General features: G+C 47.4%; 1 protein-coding gene across 3 annotated transcripts in view; it reads right to left on the reverse strand.

The window, feature by feature from the left end:
* The window catches only part of ARHGEF10L (Rho guanine nucleotide exchange factor 10 like), a 234,397-nt gene that overhangs the window by 167,167 nt on the left and 40,753 nt on the right, over positions 1-26,477 (reverse strand). Inside the window, exon 1 of one of the 3 annotated variants that reach the window (XM_077151090.1) lies at positions 4,117-4,215. The exons of 1 other annotated variant lie outside the window; for it this stretch is intronic. The gene's annotated coding sequence lies outside the window, so the exon portion shown is untranslated. One more of the 3 variants, XM_077151087.1, reaches the window with a different exon arrangement.

The following is a 26,477-nucleotide window of genomic DNA, read 5'->3' on the forward strand; positions in this document are numbered from 1 at the left end:
AAGCCTCTCTCCCACCCAAGTTGGGCAAATGTTGGTCTCCTGAATTTAGTTCAAAAATTGACCACAAGGGGTAGGAGCAAGCTTACATGGTATCACTCCAGCTTTGCCAGTCAAATGAGCACCTTCCCGCACACTCCTGCACCCCTGGGTGAGGTGGCCATGCGGGGAGGAGGAAGCTCGAGAGCTGGCAGGAGCCCCGAGGGCACCAGGGGGGCATGTCCATTGGAGGATCCAGAGAGTTTCAGAGCCAGAAGAGCCCTAAGGGATGCTCTAAGCCTATGCCCTTCTTTCACAGAGCGGGAAACTGAGGCCTGGAGAGGGCAAAGGACTTGCATAAGGGCACACCGGGTAGAAGAACAGCGTGGGGAGCAGAGGCAACTGCCAGGCTCCCAGATCCAGGTCCCCACCCCCACCTCCACTCATCTCAGACAAGCCAGGACATTGGAGCCCCTTTTATCAGATGCAACAAACGCTTATCAGATATAATTACAACACTGCCCAGGGGAAGAGACAAAGGAGGGAGGGTTACATGGGGAGGGAGGGGGGTGGGCAGGGGTGCTACCTAACCCCGCTGACTCCCTCCCTCATTCTCTCTCTCTCTCTCTCTCTCTGCTGGGGCATGGGTGATTTGTTTGTAGTACCTGGGCTGGGCTAGGCCAGGTGGAAGGTTCAGGATTACCTGTAGGGCAGGTCCCAGTGTGGCCTGTTGAGCGCCCTCTGTTCCTGGTCCCCTTGGAACAGGGCTGCCTGTGTCCCTGTCAGGGATAAAAGGATGTCTGTCCCATTCCCCTGGAGTACAAAGTGGGAGGGGGCCAAGGCAGGGGAGCAAAACAGTCACCTGCCAGGATCCACCTACTTAGCTCCCAGGGACCTGCTCCCATGAGTCTCACCTCCTTGAATCCAAAAGGCCTGTGTCCCCAAACCCACCTCCTCACACCAGGCCTGGTGCCCTGGGAGTCCCCACCCCCCAGGTGGGGGGCACACACCTGTGATATGATGTGCTCTGGAGACACTCAGGCCAGGTTTGAATCCCTGCTTCCCACTTCCTGGTCCTGTGACCTTGAGCACGTGCCTGAGCCGCCCTGAGTCTCAGCTTCCCCACTGTAAAGCATGGCTTGTGCTCCTGCATCACAAGGTGATGGCGAGGATTAAATGTCAGGACTCTCCCCATCACAAAGGGACCGAAGACGCCGCTTGGGTAATTACCTCTCTTCATGCTAACTCTCTACGCACGTTTACTGCCCTGGTTTTTAAAGGCATTCTCAGTCGTGAGTACAATTCGCAGCCCTTGGTAAGAACAGAAGGAAGAAATTATCAGCCCCTGCACCCAGATGGGGCAACCCCGGCCCTGAAAGGTTGTGTGGCTTGTGCATGATTCCATAATATTCAGAGGCAGAAACAAGACCAGAACTCATGGCTCCTGCATCGGACCAAAGCCCAGCCCAGCCCAGAGGCACTGAGTGGGAAGGGCGTGAATTCAGGAGTCAACCAAGTTGGGCCCAGGTCTTGGCTGGGCCATGACCCTGGACAGTGACCTTGGGTGATGTGAGCTTTCAACTTTCTGACTGATCATTTTAGTGCTGTTGACCAACTGTGTGACCCTGGGAAAGTGACTTCACCTCTCTGTGCCTTGGTTTCCTCTTCTGGCCAATGCCCAATAAATGGAAAAGTGGTCGATGTTGCTGTCGTTATTTATTATTGTTATTGTTAAGAGGAGAACGTGAGGACAGAACAGGCTCATTTCAGTTAACTCTTGCACGTATGACTGCCCCAGAGTCAGGGAAAGGAGAGATCAGAGACTTTGCTCAGCTTCCGGGTAGTGAGGAGGTGGATGGCCCCCCCGCCCCGAAACCTCCAAAGTCCCGCTAACTGAAGACACCCAGCAGGAAGGACCGCTGGCATCACCGCTAGGAGGACCTCAGCCCTTGGCGGGGGGGGTGCAGGGAGAAGAGAGGTGGTGGCCCCCAGCTGAGCCTCGGGAGACCCCAATTCAGGGACAGAAAACTGGGGGAAGACCCACCTTGGCCACCCCTGACATTTTCTGCCCCAGTCCCTTTTTGGAAGGAGATGGGCAAAGTTTCCCTGGAGGAGAAACCACAGAGAGGAGCATGCAGCCTGGGCGTGGAGCCCGCTGTTAGGGTCTAGGAAGGAGGCTCTGCTCTGCCGTCTCTTAGCTGTGCCGCTGCAGGCAGGTGGCCTCACATCCCTAAGCCTCCGTCCCTTGGCTACCGGGATAATTGTGTGGGGATTGCAATTCCCAGGCTGTGGTGGCCACGCAGTGGGAAGACGGACATGGAATGCTTTGTAAATTGTCAAGCGAAAAAAAACCTGTCAAGCACCTTGGGATGAGGCACTGCCTTTGTTAATCACCAAGGGACCCTTAATAGAATGGCAAGGTAGGACTTGGCATAGCAGAAGCCACTCCAGAGGGTGATCACGGAAAAAAGACACGGGACCCAGGCCCCTCCTGCTCCTTCTGCCACACCCACCCTCCCTCGTGGCCTCCCTGTGCCCAAGTGGGCTCCGTGGAAACCCCTGACAAAGGCGTTAAGGGTCAAGATCCTGGGCAAGCTACTTTTCAGCCTCCTTCTGCTGCACCCCTGGGAGTCCTCAGCCTTTTGTCCTGGAGTCTGGCAGCTGGGGGGCTCTGTGAGGCTTAGGGGGATCTGCCAAGGAGCTGAAGCAGGTAAAGGGAGAAAATATTTGACAGTGATTATTTGTGGCCCCAGGTCCCCAGGAGGTCAGCCAGCAAGAGGGACCCACCATCATCTAAATATTCTTACAACCTGCCCAGCAGGGCCCCATCCTATTAACGTCTCACCGTCATACCGAGGCCGTAAGGTGGGGGGAGGCGAGAGCTGGGGCAGACCCTGAGACCAGATGCTTCTGGGTTCAAACCTCAGCTCCCGCTCTTGGAACTGAGAACTCTTGAGTAAATTATTTAACCTCCCTGTGTCTCTTTCCTCAGCTATAAGATAGGAATGGCGATAAGAATACTCCCCTCACAAGGTGTTGGGGATTGAATGAGTTAACACGTGTAACATGCTCTGTTAGCAGAGTGCCGGCTGCAAAGCACCCAGCAAATCCCATCTCATCCTCCAGACATTTGCCAGGCAAACGAAAGAGGCTGCGTCCAAGAGCAGTGAGCTCTCCATCACCAAAGAGATTCAAGCCGTGGTGGCCTGACAACCGCCTGTCAGGAACTCGTGGCCAGGATTGCCCAGGTGACCTTCAAAATGCCTTCTGATCATGAACCCATAAAATCACGCCCTGTGATATTGCATATGCAGCATTCCTCCCCTGAATGTGGCTGGGATAGGATGGGACCGGAGGGGGTGACCAGGGTGAGGAAGGAACAGAGAAGGAGACAGAAGCAGGCACTGAGAAGCAGTGGAAGAAGCACTGGGCGGGGAGTCACCAGGCTTGGTTCTGCCTCTCAGCCCCTGCTCTATCCCTGATTCACTCTGTGACCTTGAGTGCCTCCCTCCCTGCCAAGCCTCAGTTTTCCCATCTGTAAAATGACATGGTTGAACTGGGGGCTCTTTGAAGCCATATCCAGTTAGATTGATGGTTGTATGACCTTCTTAGGGTCATAGAAGGGAGCAGGGGAAAGTTTCCACCCCACTCCCTTGCAATGCTCCCTCTGCCATCCTCAGCAGCCCCCCCACTTTGCCCTCATCCCCTCCCCACCCCGACGACGTGGCCACAAGGGTCAGTGTCCCCTCATCTGCCAAGGTCCCAGCTGCATCCTCACCACGCCCCTCACGGCGTCCCCAAGCCCTGCCGCCACCCGGGAGGGAGCAGGGTGTCCCTGGGCCTGGAGCCCAAGGGTGTCGACAGCAGAGACTCTGCCCCCACCCCCACCCCTAGTGACCTTAAAGGCTCTTCCTCCAGCTCAGCGAGGGACAGAGGTGTTTAAACAAGAAGCTGACCTGGATTCCGGGCAGTCCTCTTCCCCTCGGGGCAGAGAGTGCAGCTGAGGAGGGGCAGGCCAGCTGGTGGGGAAGGGTCCGGGCCAGCACTGCAGCAGGCGGGTGGGCAGGAGCCCAGGGCTGTAGTGCACTGGATCCCTGGCCAGGCGGGCAGAAGACCCGAGCATGTGAGTCACTCACTTACCAGACCTGCCGTGCAGGCGGGCAGAGGCCAGGCGGGCAGGACAGGGGGCGGCCCCTGGCAGCCCATGAGAAAGGACGCGATTGAGTCAGGCTGGGCCGGGCTGGGCCCGGCTGGGAGGACCAGGAAGTTGGCAAGGGTGAGAAAGGGAGGAGGAGTACGAAGGAAGGAGGTGCCACTAAAGGGGATGACGAGCAGAATGGGCTGAGCGCCGACAGCTGCCCGCTGGGTCTGGGAAGGGGCACAAGGCTTGGGCACTGGGAGAGCCGGAAGTTCAACCATGGGCCGGGACCCTTTCAACCAGAGTGGCTGAGAAAGAACCTGGTTTTGAAGTTGGGAAAACCAGCTTCGGGGCTGAATGCCCATCCTTTCCAGATGTGTGACCTCACACCAGTGACCTCATTTCTCTGAGTCTCCATTTCCTCCTGCTGAACCGAGGTAATAACAGTCCCACCTGGCAAGGTTGTTGGGAAAACAAATGAGACCTTAGGAAAGGACAATCACAAGGTTGTCGGGAGAATGGATGAGACCTTAGGAAAGGATTTGGTACAATTCCTGGCTTCTGGGGACTCACCAATAATCGGTGGGTTTACATCAATGCCTGTCCTGCAGGAACCAGCACACGCCGGCCTTATTTGTGCTCTTATTGCCAAAGTGAATCACCCCTCGGCTTTAGCCAAACATCTTCCAAGTATCTGGACATCAGGGAAGTCATTTAACCACTAATGCATGCCCTTACCAGGTGGAGGAGAGACCAGGATGGCCCTCCAAGGTGAGTCAGCCCCTGGCCGCAAAACGTGACCAGAGGTCTGTCCCTGCACGCTTGCATTTCATGGCAAAGCCTGGCCCAGGGCCTGTTCCGCTTTCTGCTACAACACCAGCAACTGAACCTCAAGACCTGAGATCAGGGTTGGCATACTGTGGCCCGAGGGCCAAATCAGGCCCACCACCTACTTTTATAAATAAAGTTTTATTAGAACACATCCATGCCCATTTGTTTACTCATTTCCATGGTTGCTTTTGAGATACAAAGGCAGAATAATGACAGGGGCTATATAGCCCCCAAAGCCAAAAATATTTGACTATCTGGCCCTTTATGGAGAAAGTTTGCAGACCCGTCTTAGCTGATAAGAATAAAGACAAGCCTGGCTATTGGCTCTTACGTGCTAAAAATAATCTCTCTATATATAATTTTGTATAAGCCTCACACCCAGGTTTCCCCTGTTGTGCAGAGAGGGAAACGGAAGCTTACTGAGAGGTGAAGTAGCTTGCCCAAGGCCACACTGACTATGGTAGATAGATATTTTGAGTTCAGGGCTGCCCAAATCTAAGACTCTGACTCCGCGCGTCACCCAGGTGGGCACCCCAGGCCTGCGGGAGGGCCTCGCTGGATTGAAAGCTTCTGCAAACGGGACCCTAAACACAAGCCTGATTGGCCAGATTCCCACCAGGACCCTTGGTCAGCAGAGTCAGGCCACCCGGGTTTGAGACCTGGCTCCACCATTCACCCGCTGGGAAATGAATATGCAATCGGTGTCCTACTGGCAATGGTGCCAGCTGAGCCCGATCCAGGGTCGAGAGTCTCAAAACTAAAAGAATTTAGAGACAAGAGGGCCAGTTTACTCAAAAAGAAGTTTATTAAAAAGAGAGAGTACATGTTAGAGAGGTTAACGTGGGACATGCCCAAGGGAGGGACAAGCACTGAGTGGAGTGGGCTAGCTTATTTTAGAGGTCCCTCCTTTTAGTAGCAGGTTTCCATAGTAACCTTTGAATATTAGGTGTCTTCTTTGTTCTAAGAGAGAGCTAGCAGAAATCATGGTTTGCGGTCACATACCTAAAATTCGTCTTTGGGCAAATGGTTAACAATCTTTATAACCCTATGCTTTCTATTATTAAAAAGAGTTTGCTTTGGGCCCAGAATTTTATAAGCTTTTACGGTTTGGGGAGGTTTGGGGGCTTCAGGGAAATTTTTGTCCTGGGCTGTTTGCAGTAGCTCTGTAGTAGTTCCTTTGGAGCCAGATAAGAAACAAGGGACTTGGAGTTGTCTGCTAACTCCTTCAGAGCTGAATAGGAAACCAGGGACTTACAGTTGTCCTGTTTCATCCTGCTTGAGTCAGACCGCCCAAGTTTGAGACCTGGCTCCACCATTCGCCAGCTGGGAAACGGGAATGCAAAGAGGGTGAGAAAATGCCTGAAGAGCTCCCAAAACAACACCGGGCAGGCAGGAAGCTCCCCACCCCCACACCACCGCCCATCACCATCAGGCTGGAAGGGTGAGCAGGGGAGCGCGATGGGACGCGGCCCCTCCGCCTGCACAGGCAGCAGCCCCTTCCGAGCGCCTGGCTTCCAGCCTTACTGGTAGGGATGGGAAATGGGAAACGGTTTGGCCTTACCTCAAAGAGTTAAACACACAGTTACCATATGACCTGGCAATGCCACTCCTAGGAATAGACCCAAAAGAAAGGAAGGCAGGGACTCAGAACAGGCTTGCACCCCGATGCTCACAGAGCTTTCTTCATGAGCATCAAAGGCGGAAACAACCCAGGATCCCGTCACCAGACGAAAGGATAGACAAAACGTGGCATCTCCGTATGATGAAACATTCTTCAGCCGGGAGAAGGAATGAAGTTCTGATCCATGCCACAGCTGCAGCCACGTCAAAGAACCTCAAAACATTACGCAAGTGACAGAAGCCAGACCCAGGACAGATATTGTATGATTCTACTTATATGGATTATCTAGGAAAAAACAATTCATAGAGATAGAAAGTAGATTAGTACAGTTTCTGTTTGGGGGGGTACGTGGCAATACCTGGTGGTGATGGTAGCCCTACATTGTGAATGTAACTAATGTGCTAAATGATACACTTAAAAAATGATTAAAATGGGGACAGGCCACAGTGGCTCCACAGGCAGAGTTCTTGCCTGCCATGCCGGAGACCTGGGTTCAATTCCCAGTGCCAACTCATGCAAAAAAAAAATATATATATATATTAAAATGGATAATTTTATGTTGTATATGTTACCACAATAAAATTTTAAAAAAATAAATAAAAGGTCCTGGCATGAGTTGAGAGAGATATTTCCCAGGGCCTTGCAAGGAAGGGTGCTTTCCCCCCACCCCCACTCCCATCCCCCCACGCCCACTCCCACCTCCCCACCCCACTCCCAACCCCCCACCTCCCTGGCCCTCCCTGCTGCTCCGACTCATAGCCCTGGTGAGGGGAGAGTCTGGGGAGGCTGCCCTCTCCTTTCCAGAGCCCCATGCCAGAGGGCCACAGCCTTTCCATCTCACCCACCCAGAAGGCCTGACCTGGACCTTCCACTCCCAGAAGTTGCAATGGCGAAGGTCAGGGGTCAGGGAGAGGAGCACGGGAGGGGCCAGAGTCACCTTTTGTGCTCTTCTTTGGAAAACTGGACCAGGCCCCCCTGACTTCCGAAGGGAGGAAACGCCTCTGGAATCTCTTCTCCTGGCCTCTCCCCACCCCACCCCCACTCCCACAAGGCCCAGGTGGCGGGGGAGGGGCCGAAGGTTAGTTGAGAAGGAGCCACAGGTTCAGAAAAAAAAAAGAAACATCAATATATCCACTTTCTTTTTTCCCTAAACTGTCAGGTCATTCCAAGCGGTGAGGGGAAGCTCGCTTTTCTGTGCTCCATAAAATATGTGGGTGTCCAAGCAACCTTCCGCTAGGTAAGGCTGCAGGGCAGCAGTGCTACCCACCGGAGAAAGTACATTGATTTCAAGCAGTCTGGAAGCACCTGTTTACCAACAGTGGCCAAGCTCGTTCCACAGCCACTTAGTTATCTGTGAAGACAGTTTCCCGGAGCGCCCCTGCTCGCCAGGCCTTTGCCAGCCTAGTTTGTTTTGCCATCTGTGCTGGGCTTAAAAGCGGAAAAATATCAGACTTCTTACAAATAGAGTTTAACCTTTGATTTAGAAATAGTATCTGAGTTCTACTGTGTGTGTACAACCTCGGCCCCTCTCCTCTCTACAGCACCCTTAGAGGGCCAGGGGGGTCCTTTCTACCCTGAATCCACGCCTCTGCTGTATACACTCAGCACCCAAAGATGCTCAGTGAATATCTGCTGAGTGAATGAGTCTTTCAAGCTGTTCTAGACCAGCCTTTCTAACCTCGGCACCCAGGCATGTTGGGCTGGTTAATTCTTTGTGGTGGGGGGTTGTATTGTGCATTGAAGGATTTTAACCGCACCCCTGGCTCCTACCCACTAGAAGCCAGGAGCACCCCTCTCCCAGTTGTGTGAACCAGAATTGCCTCCAGACATTTGCGAAACGTCCCCTGCGGGGAGCAACATCATCCCAGACAAGGGCCCCTGCTCTACCAAGGTCAGTCTCATGTGATCCCTGCATCAACTTTCTGGCTAGTATTAGCCAGTTTATCAGTAAGAAAACTGAGGCTTGAGGGTATCAAGAGATACGTCCCACATCAAACAGCTGGCTAGTGGCCAATGCACACAAGCCGGAACTAGAAAGGACACAGGTGATTCTGATGTAGGGCCTGAGGGATGAGGGGGGAGGCTGGGGCAGAGGCGGGGCCTGGGCCCGAGGCCACCTGCACAAAAGCCTCAGAGGCTGTGAAGCACCTACTGCCTGCCAGGCTCGCCTCTCCCAACTCTGGCCACTGACCACCAAGCTGGGAGGGATCCCTAGCCAGGTCAAGATGTCAGCTTGACCAGGGCCTGGCTGACTTTTAGAGGCTCTCCCATGTGGATCTCAAAATCAAAGAGCCACAAAATGCAAAACCCACCTGCTGAAATTATAATAGCACCTTTCTAAAGAGATTGAATCTTCTCATTGAAAACTCCCAGTGGGGTACATAAAAGTCAAAATGTTTCCACTTTGGGGTACCCCTGTTTAAGTTTCATATTGAGGGCAAGGCTGCCCAACCTCATTTCTTTCCTGAGAACCATTCCCCACTCCAAGGGATGGATCCAGCAACCATATTTACTCCGTGTGACCCTCACCTGGTTGTAGCTGATTGATTGGCCTTGGTATGCACACCTGATAATCAAATACTCTGTTTCAGAAATGCAAAACTGGGACTCTGCTGGAGGCTGCAACTCAGAAGCTGTGGGAAGCCATCCTCTGCCATGTGCTCAGAGAGGCCAAGAAATCCAGTCCCAGATGCAAAGAAAGAGGCAGAAATGAGTGACCCTGGGAGGAGAGGCAGGCAGGTCCTGCCCGGTTCCCAGCACCCGTCCAGCTCTGGTGCCAGCCCCCTCATGAGGCCCAGCCACCCCTCCTCTGGAGACAGCCCTGAATCCTCCAATCCCTTCCTTTCTTGGCTTAAACCTGGTCAAACAAGGCTCTGCATTTGCAAATGAAAGGCTCTGGAATGGACCCCAGGGGTCTCTCCTTCCTGGGAGTTATGTCCTCTGCCCAAGGTCAGCCAAAACCCTGGTGCCCAAATACCCCAAGCCTCTCTTTCTGACCCATTATCATCCTCTGCACATTTATCTTAAAAACTGCTTAAGTCAGATCCACAGTCATCGCGGTAGAAAACCCTTCTTCACCTTCTCCTGTTTCTCCATTTTATTTTTGTTTTTCCCTTATCAGCATCTCCCAGCTCAATCTTTCTCCCAAAGTCAGCAGTCTTCCATCCAAAAGGTTCCTTGCTAATATTAAAACCAGGATCTGTTCTCAGAAGGTGAATGCACTCCCCACTTTCAGGACCGTGCCATAGGCTTACAGGCATTTCCTAGAGCAGTTCCAGAAGTTTTGGGTCTCAGGCCCTGAGACCAGGTGAAGCGGAGCCTCATGGGAACAACAGTCTCTCACATGGACAAGCTCTCTGTTCTAGTTGGCCAGCTGCCGGAATGCAACACACCAGAAACAGATTGGCTTTTAATAAAAGGGGATATATTTTCTTAGTTCTTCAGAGGAAAGGCAGCTAACTTTCCACTGAGGTTCTTTCTTACGTGGGAAGGCACAGGATAGTCTCTGCTGGCCTTCTCTCCAGGCCCCTGGGTTCCAACAACTTTCCCCAGGTGACTTCTTTCTGCATCTCCAAAGGCCTGGGCTGAGCTGTGAGTTCTGAGATGAGGAATGCTGAGCTGCTTGGGCTGCAGTACATTGGGCTGTCTCATTTAAGCACCAGCCAATTAAGTCAAATATCATTCGCTGCAGCAGGCAAGCCTCCTAGCTGACTGCAGATGTAAATCAGCAACAGATGAGGTTCACGTACCATTGGCTCATGTCTGCAGCAACAGAACTAGGTGCCTTCACCTGGCCAAGTTGACAACTGAATCTAACTACCACACCCTCATCTGGTGAGAACCAAGTCAGAAGATCAACATTTGTGTCATACACCCCATTTTTCAAACTCTACAGTTCAGTTAGGGAAATGCTGCCAATACACCAGCTGCTGGAGAAAGATTATTTGACTTTATGCTCATCAACTAGACTATATAATCATCCAGGAACTAGAGGAAGCTCTTTATGTAAATCATCTTATTTAAGCTGCCAAACCGAGGGCTCAGAGAGGTTGAGTAACTCACCAAAGGTCACACAGCTAGTAAGTGGGAGAGTTGGTACTTGATTCTAGGTCCTTCAATTTCCAGGGCCCAACCTTTTAACCACTATTCCATATGGATTTGCCTCCAGACAGGAGCCATGCTAAGGGGATTAAGCTCAGAAACTGAAATCAGTTCCATAACCATTTATTTAGCAAAGATAGATAAAACCCAGTTCTGACTCTTGAGGGTGCCACTGTGTAAAGGAGACAGATACGTAACAAGGATTGAATGGAGCATTGCGTATATTATTACCATCAAAGTCTAGAAAGATGAAAGACCTGTCCAAGAACACTCCCTCATCATATGGCAGACACGCGTGATACCTGCTAATAGAGTAACACGACAGAGGAGTAATGAATCTGGCTGGGCAGGATTAGTGTTGGGTGGCACAAACTGGGCAACAGAGGGGAGTTTAATAGGAAGACTATTTGCCAAAGAAACTAACAAGGGAGGGGGCAGTGCTAGGGCCAATGAAACAAGGAGCCATTTACACCCCTAGACTGAAATAGAAAGGGCAGGGGAAGGAGAGGCCACCCGAATGGGGAGTCAGAGAGGGCTGCATGGAGAGGAACTCTCAGGAGCTGTGACCTTTGGTAAAGGAACCCCAAAAATGCAGCACACATAGGACAGCCTCTGAAGGCATACAGCCAGGTAGAGAGAGGATCTGGAGGAATAAATGGAAGAAGTTCAGGGTAAAAAGAAAGGAAAACCGACTTTTGTTAAGAGGCAGTGCCTGAGAGGGTTTTGAAGGGTGGCTAAGAGTTCAATAAGAAGGTAGGTGGAGGGTGATCCAAAAACCTGCAGAGTTGCAGATGCAGGTTGAAGGAAGACTTGAGTAGTGCTTTGTAGATGGCAAACCATGATGGCATCTCAAAACAGTAGATGAAGACTTCTGCCCAGATCAAGGACATCTCCTGGGAACAGCTCTAATGTCCCTGTGTGATGGAGAAATCTAGAAGAGCCCTGGGCATGGGCTACACCAGTGGGAGCCTGCTAATTTCAAGCCAAAATGTGCCTTAGTGACCGACAAAAGGTCCAAACCAGAGGATCAAACTCTTCTCTATTCACATTGGTTCCAAAGAGTTGTGAGGGCCACGGTGGCTCAGCAGGTAAGAATGCTTGCCTGCCATGCCCGAGGACCTGGGTTCGATTCCCGGTGCCTACCTATATTAAAAAAAAAAAAAAAAATCCAAAGAGTTGTGAGCTTGATTCTTAATCATTATGTGGCTTTTTGGCACCTCACCATCAGGCTGAGAACAGAGTCTGTTCATCTGGGCAATGAATTCTGAGGCTCCCTGAGGTGGCAACAGGGAACCCTTCAGGACAAATGTTCAGATTTGTCCTCTTCACCAACTCCCATGTGAGCAACCAGGAAGGAAAATCGTTTTCATGGGGAAAAATAGGACTCCAATGATGAAAGTCAGTCCTTTCCTTGAAACCAGCCAAAATATCATTAGCAAGCTCTAAACAGAGCTTCTAAATCCTCAAAGCACCAAGAAGGGAATGATTTTAGCAATGTAGGAAAAGTGCATATGTCTAGAAATCTCAACCATGGATCAGATCTGAGGGAAAGAATTTGCAAGACTCAAAAGAAATTGTAAAGCTCCTGCCTATATAAATAACCTAATGAGTACAACTGAACTATAGATCTATCAAAACAGATGGGACAGCAAAGTGTGTATTGAGACAGGCCTGGACCTCCAGGCTGCCTCTGGTGTGACTGCATTAGGAATTACTATTATAAAGGCATGCAAGTCTCCAAGGCTGAGACCTCTTGAAAGCTGGACTTGACAACATCGCTGTGATGTGACCCAGTCCTTGAAGAATGTTGATTGATATTTCCCTGTGGTTCTGGGGTGCCTGTGACCTCAGTGTAGACTCTTTTGCCTATCTTCGGGTGATTTGAGGATACTACTGGATGAGGAACTCCAGGTCTCCAGAAGACCACCTGGGTTGATCAGGAGATTGGCCAACGTCCTCGATTATCCCAGTGCTGGACAGCTTTGGGGAGATGGCCTGCTGGGCAGGTATCAGGATGAGGCTGGCAAACCCAGTGTGTTCAGCAAGTTAGGCCTATGCAGACCATTGGATGGCACAAATATGCCTGTTACTACCATGCTGTGGTGGTATCTCTGATTACTAATTTGAGGAATGAATTAAAAGCTAGGCCTGTTTCTGGAGTGATCATGAAAGGGAGAAAGAGTCAAAGTCATGTCCAGAAGTAGGACCACCAGGAACCCCTAGAGCTGACTATGCGGCCCAGCACATGGAAATCCTCAGGCAAAAAACAAGACACATCTTTACAGCAATAGTGATGATTTTGGTGATCCCAAAAAGTTCTTAGGAAATTGCTTCTATTGTGGCTATTCCAATCATGGACCCAAACACCAAGAGTCCTCACCAATGGGCTCAATGGAGAACCTCAGGCCTATATAAAATCTCGTCACTCAGAGAAGCCACCCTGCCACTGCTTGAAGCTTTATAAATGAGTCTGACAACATTAAACTTTGTTCTGCTTTTATTTTGGGATTCAGCAGCAATGATTTTCTAAATAACTGGATTTGGATCTTGTCAGAAAGTTCTTCTGGGAGGACTTATAACTGTGTAAATGAAGGCCAGTGTGGCATTTCACCTGGCCATGCATATCATGCAAAGTTGTACTTAGGTGCAGCAGTAATGCCCTAGCATGTCCTGGCTGTCCTGTTTGGTGATGAACCAGGTAATCACAGAGAGAAAGGGGTCTAGCTGTTGATCATTCAGATGACAGATGGGCATCTAGATCCCCATATTCACCCCCAAGATGGAGCTCTGGATCCTTAAGCAGCAGCACCTCCCCCTCTGCATGGTCCTAAGAGTGAGTCCTTAGACCATGGCATCACCAATGGTGAGTCCTCTTCCCAGGCTGGTGCTACTCACCGCAGCGACTTCCTTGTTGCTGACACAAAAAAATGTTCACCTGGTGGGGAGAACCCACCTCCTAGATAATCTGTAACACTGCTCTAATAATTAGGGTGTCCTCTGAATATGAATGTCAATGGACCCATTTGTTGTGGGACTGAGTTGATTGTCCGGCTTTATCATCACACTGTGGTCAGGCAGGTCTGTCCAATGGTGGCACCATGGACAATAACATGGGGCTGTAATCACTGAAGGCTTTGTTGGGAGCCACCAGTATGACAATGCAGGAGGCTGCTCAGAGCTTCAGGTCTTGAAGGCAAAGTATCTTAGGCTGGGAAGGTTTTATCAGAGAAATCTAGCACCTGTTCATGTATCTTGGCTGTCTTCCCAATCTCCTACTTTGTCATCCATCAGGACAAATAAGTCCTGAATGTCCGAGATGTAGACTTCAACTTTTTTCCAGGGTAGGGAAAATTGTATACAAATGTTAGGATGCTTAGAGAGAAGATAATGGGGATATACAATTCTACCACCTGATGATTCCGTGAAGGCACCCATAACAATTGTACCTCTTTATCCTGGTCCACCACAGAGGTCAAGAATGTGTTTCTCATTATCTGATGCTTCTTTATTGAATTCTGAGAGGATATGACATCTCAGAGAACTCCCAAGTTAGCATAGTTTGAGTCGTAGGTTGTTTGACAGCCCTCATAGAGTGGACTCAGTAAACACTGGTAACTTTATACAGCTGGCCGGTCTAGAGCACCCATCTGCCTCCAGGGTGAGTTGTAAACCCTAGGTATTCAGGGTTACCCAACAGAATTTGTCTAGCTAAATCTGAAGACTTGGTACTCCTGATGCTGAGAAGGAGTATACTGTCCTAACTGCAGTGCTATAACAGAGGGTGGTTTTTTGTATCAAAATGGCAACAGACTAGGTCAGGACTCCTTTAGGACCTAGAATGTTGTTCTGACAGCACAAGTCACACTAGAAAACAAGCACTAGGAGTCGTTTTCCTTGTCAGATTTTCTGCATTTTGTAGTGAATGGGGGTCCTCACCTTAAGTGAACTTCATAAGCTGAGTTCAGAAAGATGGTCTCCAAAATGAACAACCTGAATCCTGCAGGATACACATTCTCGTAGTCCATAAATACCCATTGTTTATGAAAAAAAAAAAGTAGGTGGAAAGGGAGTGGAGAGAGAAAGCTATTACAAATAAAAAAAATCACATGTGCAAGAATTTCAGGGTCAAACGGTTCTTGGATTTAAATCATAGCTCCAGTGTTTACTAGCTGGGTGTCCGACTATGATGTTTAATGGTTTGTTTCCTTGTCTATTAGATGAGCATAATAATAAAGACTCCATAAAGTTATTAAGAGAATTAGAGAAAATGTCAAGTAATGTACTTAGCACAATGTTTGGAAGACATGCAGTAAATGATCACAAAATCATTTACGTAGTGTGTGTGTGGCATTAAAAGCAGGGAGCCACTGTTGGCATGTTCAGGGAGCCACTGTTGGCATGTGTATATATATATATATATATATATATGCAAGTGGCAAAAACTCAGCAAACCAAGAGGGCCTTAAAGGTCATTCTAGGGAGCGCTGTCTTCCTGCTCTATGGCATCCTCTTTGCTGATGCCCCCCCATGCACGAGAATTCCTGGGGAAATTTATTGAGACTACAGATGCTTGCACTCCACCCTTGGGGATTTTATCTGAGGCCAAGAACTTGGCCTGGAGAACCATGGGTGGGGACAATGGGGATCCATTAGAGGGCTGGGAGCAGAGGTCTGGCCTAGCCTAGGCAGCCTCTAGGGTGTACCACCTGATATCACATGTTGATCTGTGGCTGCTGCAACTAAGGCACCAAGGTTTAAACTTTAATTTACATTAATTTGCACTTCAATAGCCACATCTATCTAGCAGCTACCATATTGGACAGTACTGCTTAGGGCGATCGAAGTCCATGGCTGAAGGGAGAACAGGAGTGCCACCGCCTACAGAGGCAGAGGGGGTACTGGAAGCAGGGAATCCAAGTCGAGGCTCAGGCTCTTCTATTTTGGTTTCCAATCTCCTAAGGTACCTGCTTAGAGACTTGAAAGTATAAAATGTCAAGGCACATGAACCACGCAGGGCTGCGGGGAGAAGAGAGGGAGTGGGGGTCCCAAGTCCCCTACCCTGCACTCCCACCCCCACCCTATCTTCCTTATCCCATCTTTGCAGACAAGAATGAGGCCACAGTCCTTTCTCCAGGTTGGTCTGCCAATGCATCTAGAGACAGACACCATTGTTCCCATTTGCTACCAGGCAGCTGGGCTGGGCCTTTAGCAACAAGACAAACACTGTCATGTGGGGCCCAGCCCACACTGTGGACAAGGTCTGTAATTACAGCAAGGACCAATCAAACAAATCCCGGAATCCAGCCTGCCCTTAGCAAGGCATGTGACCTCGGGCAAGTCACTTGACCCCTCTGACCTCCAGTCAGTCCTCTGTAAAATAGGGATAAGGATGCTCAACTCTCAGGGCTGTTGTAAGGAGTAAATGAGCTCATTTATCTAAAGCACTCAGCCCGCAGCCTTAGAAGGTTTCCTACATATAGGGCTGGCGGGGGCTGTTATTATAATTCTTATTATATTATCCTAGAAAAACCTTCAGACTCCATAGGGTAGGCTGAAACTTACCTTTGTATCGCTTAAGTTTTAATCAGCAAATTAATTTCTTTCCTCCAAAGCATTTATCATAATTTGTAATTATGTTATGTACCTATGTGTTTGCTTAGATTTTATCTGTGCAGCGAAAGTAGGCGCTTGCCTGCTGATTCGTGGGTATCCTCAGCCCAAGGCCTGGCATATAGTGGGGGCTGGAATGAATGAGTAAATTTAATGGTTCAAACCATACTGGAGAGATGGAGAGAGCCTTACTTAAGAAAGAGAAACTGACCACTGTGGGAGGTCCATTTGCATACTAATTACAGTCAGGCAGATGGTAAACCATTCTGATCTGTCACTTAAATAGATCAGCTGACCCCTCCATGTGGCTGAGTCAATTCAATAGATATGGGTAGGAGGTTAAACTCTTTGAAGATCAAGATTTCAACAGCCCCATCTACACTGGACTCTCCTGGGTTAGAGGGAAGGCAGGAGAGTCTAAGTGGAACAGAGATGGGGAAACACGCTTTAGGGGCCAGTGCTCTAAGGAAAAGGAGATCTGTGCCAGCTCCATCCCAGTCACGTGGCCACCAAAATTCACCCTCCTCTATTACAGTTTTATTATTAGTATCACCAGTTTGCAGATGAGAAAAGTGAGGTTCAGAGAGAGTTGAGAGTCTTGCCCGTGAGCACACAGAGAGAAACAGGCAGAGTCACCATTTGAAGCTTCTACTTTTTTCAGGGTGGGGCTTCATTTGGGCAAATATCAGCCCATCAGGGACCCATCCCAGGCTGAGGTCTCAACAGCAAAGTCCAGGTGCTGGCAAAACCCGTTTCTCAGGGGCTAGGTGACACTGTGATTTGGGGTGATCCTGCCAGTTACCTGGGCATGGAAAGGAGGACCCAGCCCCTCCATCCCTCCTGTAAAAGATACTCAGAGTATTAGAGCCCAGTCCAGGGAAACTGAGGCAGGTACCCAGGTGCTTAGGACAAACAAGGTAAGGCATGGAGGCTTTAAGGGTCCTCAGAACCCGCCTTCCCCTTCACTGGTAGGATGGGGCTGCTGAGCCACAGTCCAGGACAGCACTGAGGGGGGCCAGGCCAGAAGCATCGGCCAGAGCTACCACTCCGCACAACTGGAGGGAACACCATGCATCACAGCCCATGCACATGGGGCTCCCTGGGTCCTGCAAAGATCAGCCTGAGCGGCTGGATGTGGTAACCTTGGGGACCCCAGCTGTGCAAAACCAAGGCCACCCCTGAGTCCTGCAAACAGCAAAAGCCAATTTCCTGAAAAATACCCCCTCCTGGGCATTTCCCTTCCAGACCTCCCCTCCCCCCACTCCTGCGCTCTCTGGAACCTGCAGGTCCAGACACCTGCCAGCAGCTGTGCTCCAAGTGTTCAAAGTGGCTTCTCCATTTCATTGGTAACAGAGACCATCAGGAGATAGAAATAGGGTAAGATATTGGGTAATTGGGGCTGAAGGGATACAGATTGTGCAACAGGACTGAAGGGATACTGATTGTGCAACAGGAAAAACTCAGAAATGGATAGCACAATACTACCTAACAGTAATACAATAATGTTAGTACACTGAATGAGCTGAATGTGAGAATGATAGAGGGAGGAGGCATGGGGGCACAAATGAAATCCAAAGGAAAGATAGATGATAAAGACTGAGATGGTATAATCTAGGAATGCCTAGAGTGTATAATGATAGTGACTAAATGTACAAATTTAAAAATGTTTTTGCATGAGGAAGAACAAATGAATGTTATTACTGCAGGGTGTTGAAAATAGATGGTAATTAATATTTTAAAATTTTAACTTATGTGTGAGACTAAAGCAAAGAATGTTTATTTGGTACAAAATTTATATTTTGACTAGTGCAGTTCCTAATATAACTTATGTGGACAGCTTAATTAAACACCATAAGTACATGGAACCTTGAGTAAGGTATAAGATTTTGTAGGTTTGTCCAAAGTGATGCCCCAATAAATCCCAGAGTGATTTGAACAGTGAGTAGAAAAGTATTTGCAAAGTCCCCTTGGGGGAATGGTGAGAAAGGGGGAAAATTCAACTTCCCCAAGTTGAATTCTTGATATTCTCACAAGCAGTGGGGACAACCAAAGCAATAAGCTAAACCCCCAATCTTGGAGTTTGTTCATATGAAACTTAACCCCTCAAAGGATAGGTCAAGCCTACTTAAAATTAGGTCTAAGAGTCACCCCCAGAGACTTTTTTTGTTGCTCAGATGTGGCCTCTCTCTCCAGCCAACACAAGAAGCAAACTCACCACCCTCCCCTTGTCTACGTGGGACATGACTTCCAGGGGTGTGGACCTTCCTGGCAACGTGGGACAGAAATCCTAGAATGAGCTGAGACTCAGCATCAAGGGATTGAGAAAACCTTCTCAACCAAAAGGGGGAAGAGTGAAATGAGACAAAATAAAGCGTCAATGGCTGAGAGATTCCAAACAGAGTCGAGAGGTTATCCTAGAGGTTATTCTTACGCATTAAGTAGATACCACCTTGTTACTCAAGATGTAATGGAGAGGCTGGAGGGAACTGCCTGAAAATGTAGAGCTGTGTTCCAGTAGCCATGTTTCTTGAAGATGATTGTACAATGATATAGCTTTCACAATGTGACTGTGTGATTGTGAAAATCTTGTGTCTGATGCTCCTTTTATCTACCTTATCAACAGATGAGTAGAACATATGAAATAAAAATAAATAATAGGGGGAACAAATGTTAAAATAAATTGGGTAGAGGGAAATACTAATGGTCAATGAGAGGGAGAGGTAAGGAATATGGTATGTATGAGTTTTTTCTTTTTATTTCTTTTTCCAGAGTGATGTAAATGTTCTGAGAAATGATTATAGTGATGAACATACAATTATGTGACAATATTGTGAGCCATCGATTGCACACAAAGTATGGAATGTTCATACATTAAGAATATTCGTGTTGTATACGGATTGGTTTTATTTAAAAAAAAAAAAGTGGCTTCTCCAAAAACTTCCTCTTTGGGTATCATCAGGCTCAAGATCACAGATTAGACCATAAAGGAAGGAAATTTTTAAAAAGTTAAGTGATTTCTGTTGTCAAGAAACTTTGTTGGTTGGGCCCAAAGACACTCCACTCTCCATTTTCCAGAGAAATATCAGCAAGTGAGTGACTCCCACAGCCACTGGTCCCTGGGGCCAGACCCCTCCGTGACCCAGGGGCATGCAGAGGCCAAGGGAGGGCGGGAAGGAGAGATGGACAGTCTGGCCCGGCCTGGGCCTCTGCTAGGTGCTAGGGTGGTGGGAAGGAGGGACAGGTGATCGCGGCCGCAGGTAGAGGTGAGCCCCTCCGTCTCAGAGCAGTCAGGAGCATGAGTGGGGGTGGGGACAGGGACGTCCATGTAACTTCAATGTCCTCATCCCCAAACGGGGATGGCGGTGCCTTCTCACTGGGTCACTGCGAAGATTAATGAAGAGTGGAGAGTGCTTGGTACATGATGGGCGCCCATTCCTAGGAGGGGCTGCTCTTGCCCCTGTAAGTCCCCAGCCTGCTTTGAAGCCCAGTCCTGTGCCCTTTCCCTGCATCACTGTGCCTTCCATGGGCCCCCGGCCCAATGCCCACCTGTCATCTAACATGGCACCCTCACAGCACAACAGGGGATGGCGGCAGAGGCCTTGGGGATTGTTTCATTTTATAACATCAGGGGACATTTTCGGAAACCTCACTCGGCTCCCTTTCGTAGCACGTAGTTGTTCCTCAATCAATGGACCTATTTTCATTATTACTTCTACTAGCATTGCTTCTGTCATTTTCGTTTATTTTTGCTTCTCTGCTGGCTTGAGGTCTAAAGCAGAAAACAATAGCTAACCATTGTAGAGTTCTGGCACCACAGAAGGCATGAACGCTGTTCACCAAATATGCCAGGCTCTCTCCTTCTTGGGCTGTAGGTTGGCACTTCCCGACCCGTTGGTGGGTGAGGGCACTGGGCAGTGGTCTGAAGTGCTGTGGTCTCATAAGGGCTGGGCCTGCAGTCGCTAGTGAAAGACGCTTCTGGGTCTGTCTTTTCTCTGGCACAGTGGCCAGGAAGACACCACCTGGGACGCTCCGTGCGAACCTCAGGGGCCACACCACTGCCCACCTGCCACAGCAATAGATGGACATTTGCGGTTTCAGGCCTCCGGTATGTGGGTGTTGTTACTCCTGCAGCATAACTGGGCCTAGTCCCCACGGTACGCCCCAGGCCAGGCACTGTGCTGAGGACTCTATGTGCATTTTACTTAGTTCTCGTATCAGTCCTCTGGGGAACAGGCTGTTACCACACTCACCTCCCAGCCAAGGCCATTCTCCCAGAGGGGAAGTGATGCAACCAAGAGCATTAAGGTCTAAGTGACCGTACCAATTAATTACCATTTAATTATTGTTGTAGAATAAACCAACCCCCTAAAACCAGCAAATATCAATAAGAGCCCCTGGATCTACAGGGCAATAAATCATGTGATTCTCCATGAATGTGCCGTCAGCAGCCAGCCTGGGGCCGGCTGGCCCAAGATGGCCCTCCCTGGGACACTCTCCTCCCCAGCACTCACTCCCCCCAGGCTCACCTCATCTGTTGGTCGCAAAGGTCCGAGGGAGAGAATGTGGAAGTGGGCCAGGCCCTCGAGGACCAGGCTTAGAGGTCACTCGACCACACTCCCACCACATTCTCTTCAGCGAAGCTAAAGTCTAAGTTACCAAAACTTTTGCAACTTCTGACACCAACTGCAATTCCAGTCAGTGCTGACTCTAACTGCCAGGAGTTGGGGCGGACCCCGTAGGTTCAGGGTGGCCCTCTCCAGGGCTGCCCTTCAGGAACCAGCCCCAAGGTCAGGGGTCCCCAGGCCCCCTGCACTTTTGACCAGCTGCCTACAAATCCAGGCTTCCCATGTTCTACAATACGTTGGGAAAATCTCAGAACTCACCGGAAGCGCTTACACTTTTGATTGCAGTTTTATTATAGTAAAAGGACAGAAAGAAGAATCCAAAAATGGGTGAGGTATGGAACGCTCTCAAATGCAGCTTCCGTGTCCTCTCCACATGGAGCCAGAACACGTCACCCTCCTGGCACCACAGTGTCATGGCCAATCACAGAAGCTCCCCAAAGGAGCCTCAAGGGCCCAGGTTTTATATGGGGTCCCCTTACCTGGGCAAGATAGGTGGGTCCAGTGCCCAGTGGTTGAACTCCTCTCCAGTTCCAGAGGTGGGGGAGGCTGGGTGATGTGGCTCAAAGCCCCCAACCGCTTATCATGTGGTTGGTTCTCCAGATATGGCCGACCAACCCCCAACCCTAAGGCCACAGGTGTGGCCAGCTCACACCACCCTCTTCTTAGTATTTGAGCTATCAGGTATGGTCTGGGGCCACTGTGAATAACAAGACACTCCCATGGGGGACATTCCAAGGATGGAGAAACAGAAATTGGGGGCAAGAGACCAGCCAAGTTTTTCACCATGCTACCAGCAGATACAGTAAGTAGAAAACTAGATTCCACATGATGGGAGAAATGAAGTACGGTGACCATTTTTGTGAGTTGCACAGAGGTCGGCCTGCCTCTTCACTGTTAACGCTTTCCTGTTCCTGGTCTTGTAACCAAGAAATCAGGATTTAAGGGAATATTTTGATTACTGAGTCATTATATAGATATTCCTTTTTGCTTTCTGGTATAGTGGAATAAACGAGGGAAATTCCTGAAATTTCTAAATTGGATTCCAGCTGCCTTGATCTCTGATAATAATTGCACAGCTCTTATCTGCTGTCCCTGTGATTGTAAAACCCTTGTGACTAACCTTCATTTGTACTCAGTTATCCAGTTTTTCAACTTTAGAGTCTCGTAATCACTAATGTTTATCAATGAAGGCTCTTGGGTCACCCCAGAACTAACCTACCTCAAGTTCAAAGTTATCTTGATAACAGAGACTGGATCTAACCAAAGTGGGCCTGCCTGACATGTGCAACAGCTTAGACTTTAGCCTACAAGTCACCTGTACCTCATTCCGCCATTTCTTACATACATTCTGTGACTCAATCTGCACATGCTCAATAATTGGATCACCTCTAATTACAGCATCTGGGGCCACTGGGTTCATTATCTTAAAACTGCCCATCTCTTTCTCTTATAAAACTATCAGAACTACTGCATTTCGGAGAGACAGATTTTGGACCCCTAGGCCATCTGCTTTCCTACTATGCACCTAGTAATAAACACTCTCTTTGAAACCTCAGTGTCTCAGGGATTAGTTATTGAGTACATTGGGCAAAAGAATCCACAGCCAGACATAACTACTGACCCTACAGAAATAAAGGAGGTAATGAGAGGATACGATGAGCAACTATATGCTAATAAACGAGACACCGTAGATGAAATGGACAACTTCCTAGAAAGGCATGAACAACTAACATTGACTCAAGAAGAAATAGATGACCTCAATAAACCAATCATAAGATTGAATTAGTCATCAAGAAGCTCCAAAAAAAAGAAAAGTCCAGGACCAGATAGCTTTACATGTGAATTCTACCAAGCATTCAAGAAAGAATTACTACTAATCCTGCTCAAACTCTTCAAAAAACTTGAAGAGGAGGGAAGGCTACCTAACTCATTCTCTGAAGCCAACATCACTCTCATACAAGATACTACCAGAAAAGAAAATTACAGACCGATCTCTCTAATGAATATAGACATAAAAATCCTCAACAAAATTCTTGAAAATTGAATATAGCAGCACATTAAAAGAATTATACACCATGACCACGTGGAATTTATTCCAGGTACGTAAGGATGGTTCAACATAAGAAAATCAATTATGCGTCATTGATACATAATACACCGTATCAACAAATCAAAGCAGAAAAACCCATGATCACCTCAATTGATGTAGAAAAGGCATATGACAAAATTCAATATCCTTTCTTGCTGAAAACACTTCAAAAGATAGGAATAGAAGGGAACTTCCCCAACAAAGGGAATATATGAAATACCCACAGCTAACATTATCCTCAATGGGGAAAAACTGAAAGCTTTCCTCCTAAGATCACGAACAAGACAAGGATGTCCACTCACACCATTGTTATTCAAGATTGTGCTGAAAGTTCTAGCCAGAGCAATTAGACAAGAAAAATAAATAAACGGCATCCAAATTGGAAAGAAAGAAGTAAAACTCTCACTGTTTGCAGATGATATATATCGAAAACCTGGAAAAATCCACAGCAAAGCTACTAGAGCTAACAAATGAGTACAGCAAAGTGGCAGATCACAAGATCAACACCCAAAAATCTATAGTGTTTCTATATACTAGCAATGAGCAATCTGAGGGAGAAGTCAAGAAAAAAAATTCCATTTACAATTGTGACCAAAAGAATAAAATATTTAGGAATTAATTTAACTAAGGATCAAGAGACCTGTACCCAGAAAATGACAAGAAATTGCTAAAAGAAATCATGGAAGTCCTAAATAAATGGAAAGGCATACTGTGTACATGGATTGGAAGATTAAATATAGTTAAGATGTCAATTCTACCCAAATTGATTTATAGATTCAAAACAATACCAATTAAAATTCCAAAAACTTACTTTTCAGAAATAGACTAACCAATAACTAAATTTATCTGGAAGGGCATGTTTACTGAAGATGAATGTATGATGATATAGCTTTTGCAATGTCATTATGTGATTGTGAAAAGAAAAAAGATCACTTTGGAACTGGGTAGCTTGGATTCAAATTCCACCTGTCTCTGATGGTGGAATTGCACAGAGAAGATAGGATTTAACAAATGAATATGGTGCTGAATCATTAAATTGATATCTCTTTTAGTCTCCAGTATTTTAGAGCACCTAGAAGTAAAAACCTAAAATTGTGGAATTGTTACCCATGTCAAACTCTGAAATATGTTCGACAACTAATTGTGGTGCTGTGCTTTGAATTTATTGTTTTGCATATATGTTATTTTTCACAAAAAAGAAAGAAAAAAATTGATTGTTGGAATAAAAAAATATTAAGCCTTCTAGCCTCCTATACTCTGGAGCTACAAGAAGGAAAAATCTGAAATGATGGTATGATAGCCCATGAAACTCTGGGATATGTCTTGTAACTACTCGTCGAAGAGTGCTTTGAAAACTATTGCTTTTTTATTTCTTTGCTTTGTATATATGTTATACTATACATGAAAAAAGTTAAAAAAAAAAAAAAACAGCATGGTACTGGCATAAAAATAGATATGCTGACCAATAGAATCAAATAAGGTGTTCAGATATAGGGCCTCTCATCTATGGTCAAATGATCATTGATAAGGCAGTCAAGCCAACTCACCTGGGACAGAACAGTCTCCTCAATAAATGGTGCATTTATAAAATTTGTAACAGGAGGCATCTTCCTAGATCCTACACCCAAAGCACAAGCATTGAAGAAAGAAAGAGATAAATGGGAATTCCTCAAAATTAAATACTTTTGTTCATCAAAGAACTTTGTTAAGAAAGTAAAAAGGCAGTCTTTGCAATGGGAGACAATATTTGGAAATCACATATCAGATAATGGTCTAGCATCCAGAATATATAAAGAGATTGTTCAACTCAATAACAAAAAGACAAATAACCCAATTACAAAATGGGTAAAAGACATGAACAGATACTTCTGAGAACAGATACTTCTCAGAAGAGGAAATACAAATGATTTAAAGACTCATGAAAAGATGCTCAACCTCACTGGCTGTTAGGGAAACGCAAATCAAAACCACAATGAGACATCATCTTACACTCACTAGGATGGCCATTATCAAAAAAATAGAAAACAACAAGTGCTAGAGAGGATGTGGAGAAAGAGGCACACTTATCTACTGTTGGTGGGTATGTAAAATGGTACAACCACTGTGGAAGGCAATTTGGTGGTTCCTCAGGAAGCTAAGTATAGAACTGCCATATGATCCAGCAATACCATTGCTAGGTGTCCATCAGAGGAACTGAGGGCAAGGACAGAAACAGACATTTGCACACCAGTGTTTATAGCAGCATTATTTATAATTGCCAAGAGATGGAAACAGCCTAAATGTCCATCAACAGATGAGTGGCTAAAGAAGCTGTGGTATATATACATGATGTAATATTACACAGCTGTAAGACAGAATAAAGTCACGAAACATGTAACAACATAGATGGAACTTGAGGACATTATGCTGAGTGAAATTAGCCAGAAACAAAAGGACAAATACTGTATCGTCTCACTGATACAAGTTAGCATTAATGAGTGAACATGGAGAATTTCAGTTAAGAGCGCAGGTTATCAGGAGATAGAAATAGGGCAGAGATTGGGTAATTGGTGCTGAGGGAATACAGATTGTGCAACAGGGCTGATTGTACAAATTCAGAAAGGGATGGCACAATACTATCCGATTGTAGCACAATAATATAAGTACACTGAATGAAGCTGAATGTGAGTTTGATAGAGGGAAAAGAGCTGGGCACACATATGAAACCAGAGGGAAATATAGAGGATAAAGGCTGAAATGGTATAATTTAGGAATGCCTAGAGTATCAATGATAGTGATTAAATGTACAAACTAAAAAATGCTTTTGCATGAGGAAGATCAAAGGAATGTCAGTATTGCAGGGTGCTGAAAATAGATTGTATATGGGAAAAAGTACTATCAATGCAAGCTAGGGTCTACAGGCAACGATAACATCATAATATGCTTCCTATTAATGTAACAAAGGCATTATGCCAAAACTAAATGTCAACAGGCAGAGGGATGGGGAAAGGAGTATGGATTTTTTGTGGAAGAAAAGGAAATGTCCTCAGATAGAGTTTGGTGGCGAAGGCATGCCTGTACACTTAGGCTGGGTTGTATGATGTGTGAATAAAACTATTTACAAATGAACAGAGAGAAACCAGTGCTAGAGAAAATGCAGAGAAAGATCTATCTATTCACTGTCGGTAGGGAAATGAGAGGCGCAGCTCCTTGGAGGGCAGTGTGGTGGTCCCACAGGAAGCTAGGGAGGAGGTTGCCATATGATCCTGAAACCCCCTTGCTCCGTATATACCTGGAGATGCTGAGCATGGGGACACAAATGGTGTCTGGTGGCAGTGTTTGTGACAATGAGTGGAGGTGGGCTAAGGGTACAACCATGGAGGAATGGAAGGGGGAACTGTGGTGTATACATACAATGGACTAGTGAGCAGCCCTAAGAAGGAATGAAGTTGTGAGGCAACTAGATGAATGAACCTTAAGAGCTGTAGGTTGAATGAAATGGCAGGA

This window comes from Tamandua tetradactyla, chromosome 2 (assembly GCF_023851605.1).
Source record: "Tamandua tetradactyla isolate mTamTet1 chromosome 2, mTamTet1.pri, whole genome shotgun sequence".
NCBI lineage: Eukaryota > Metazoa > Chordata > Mammalia > Pilosa > Myrmecophagidae > Tamandua > Tamandua tetradactyla.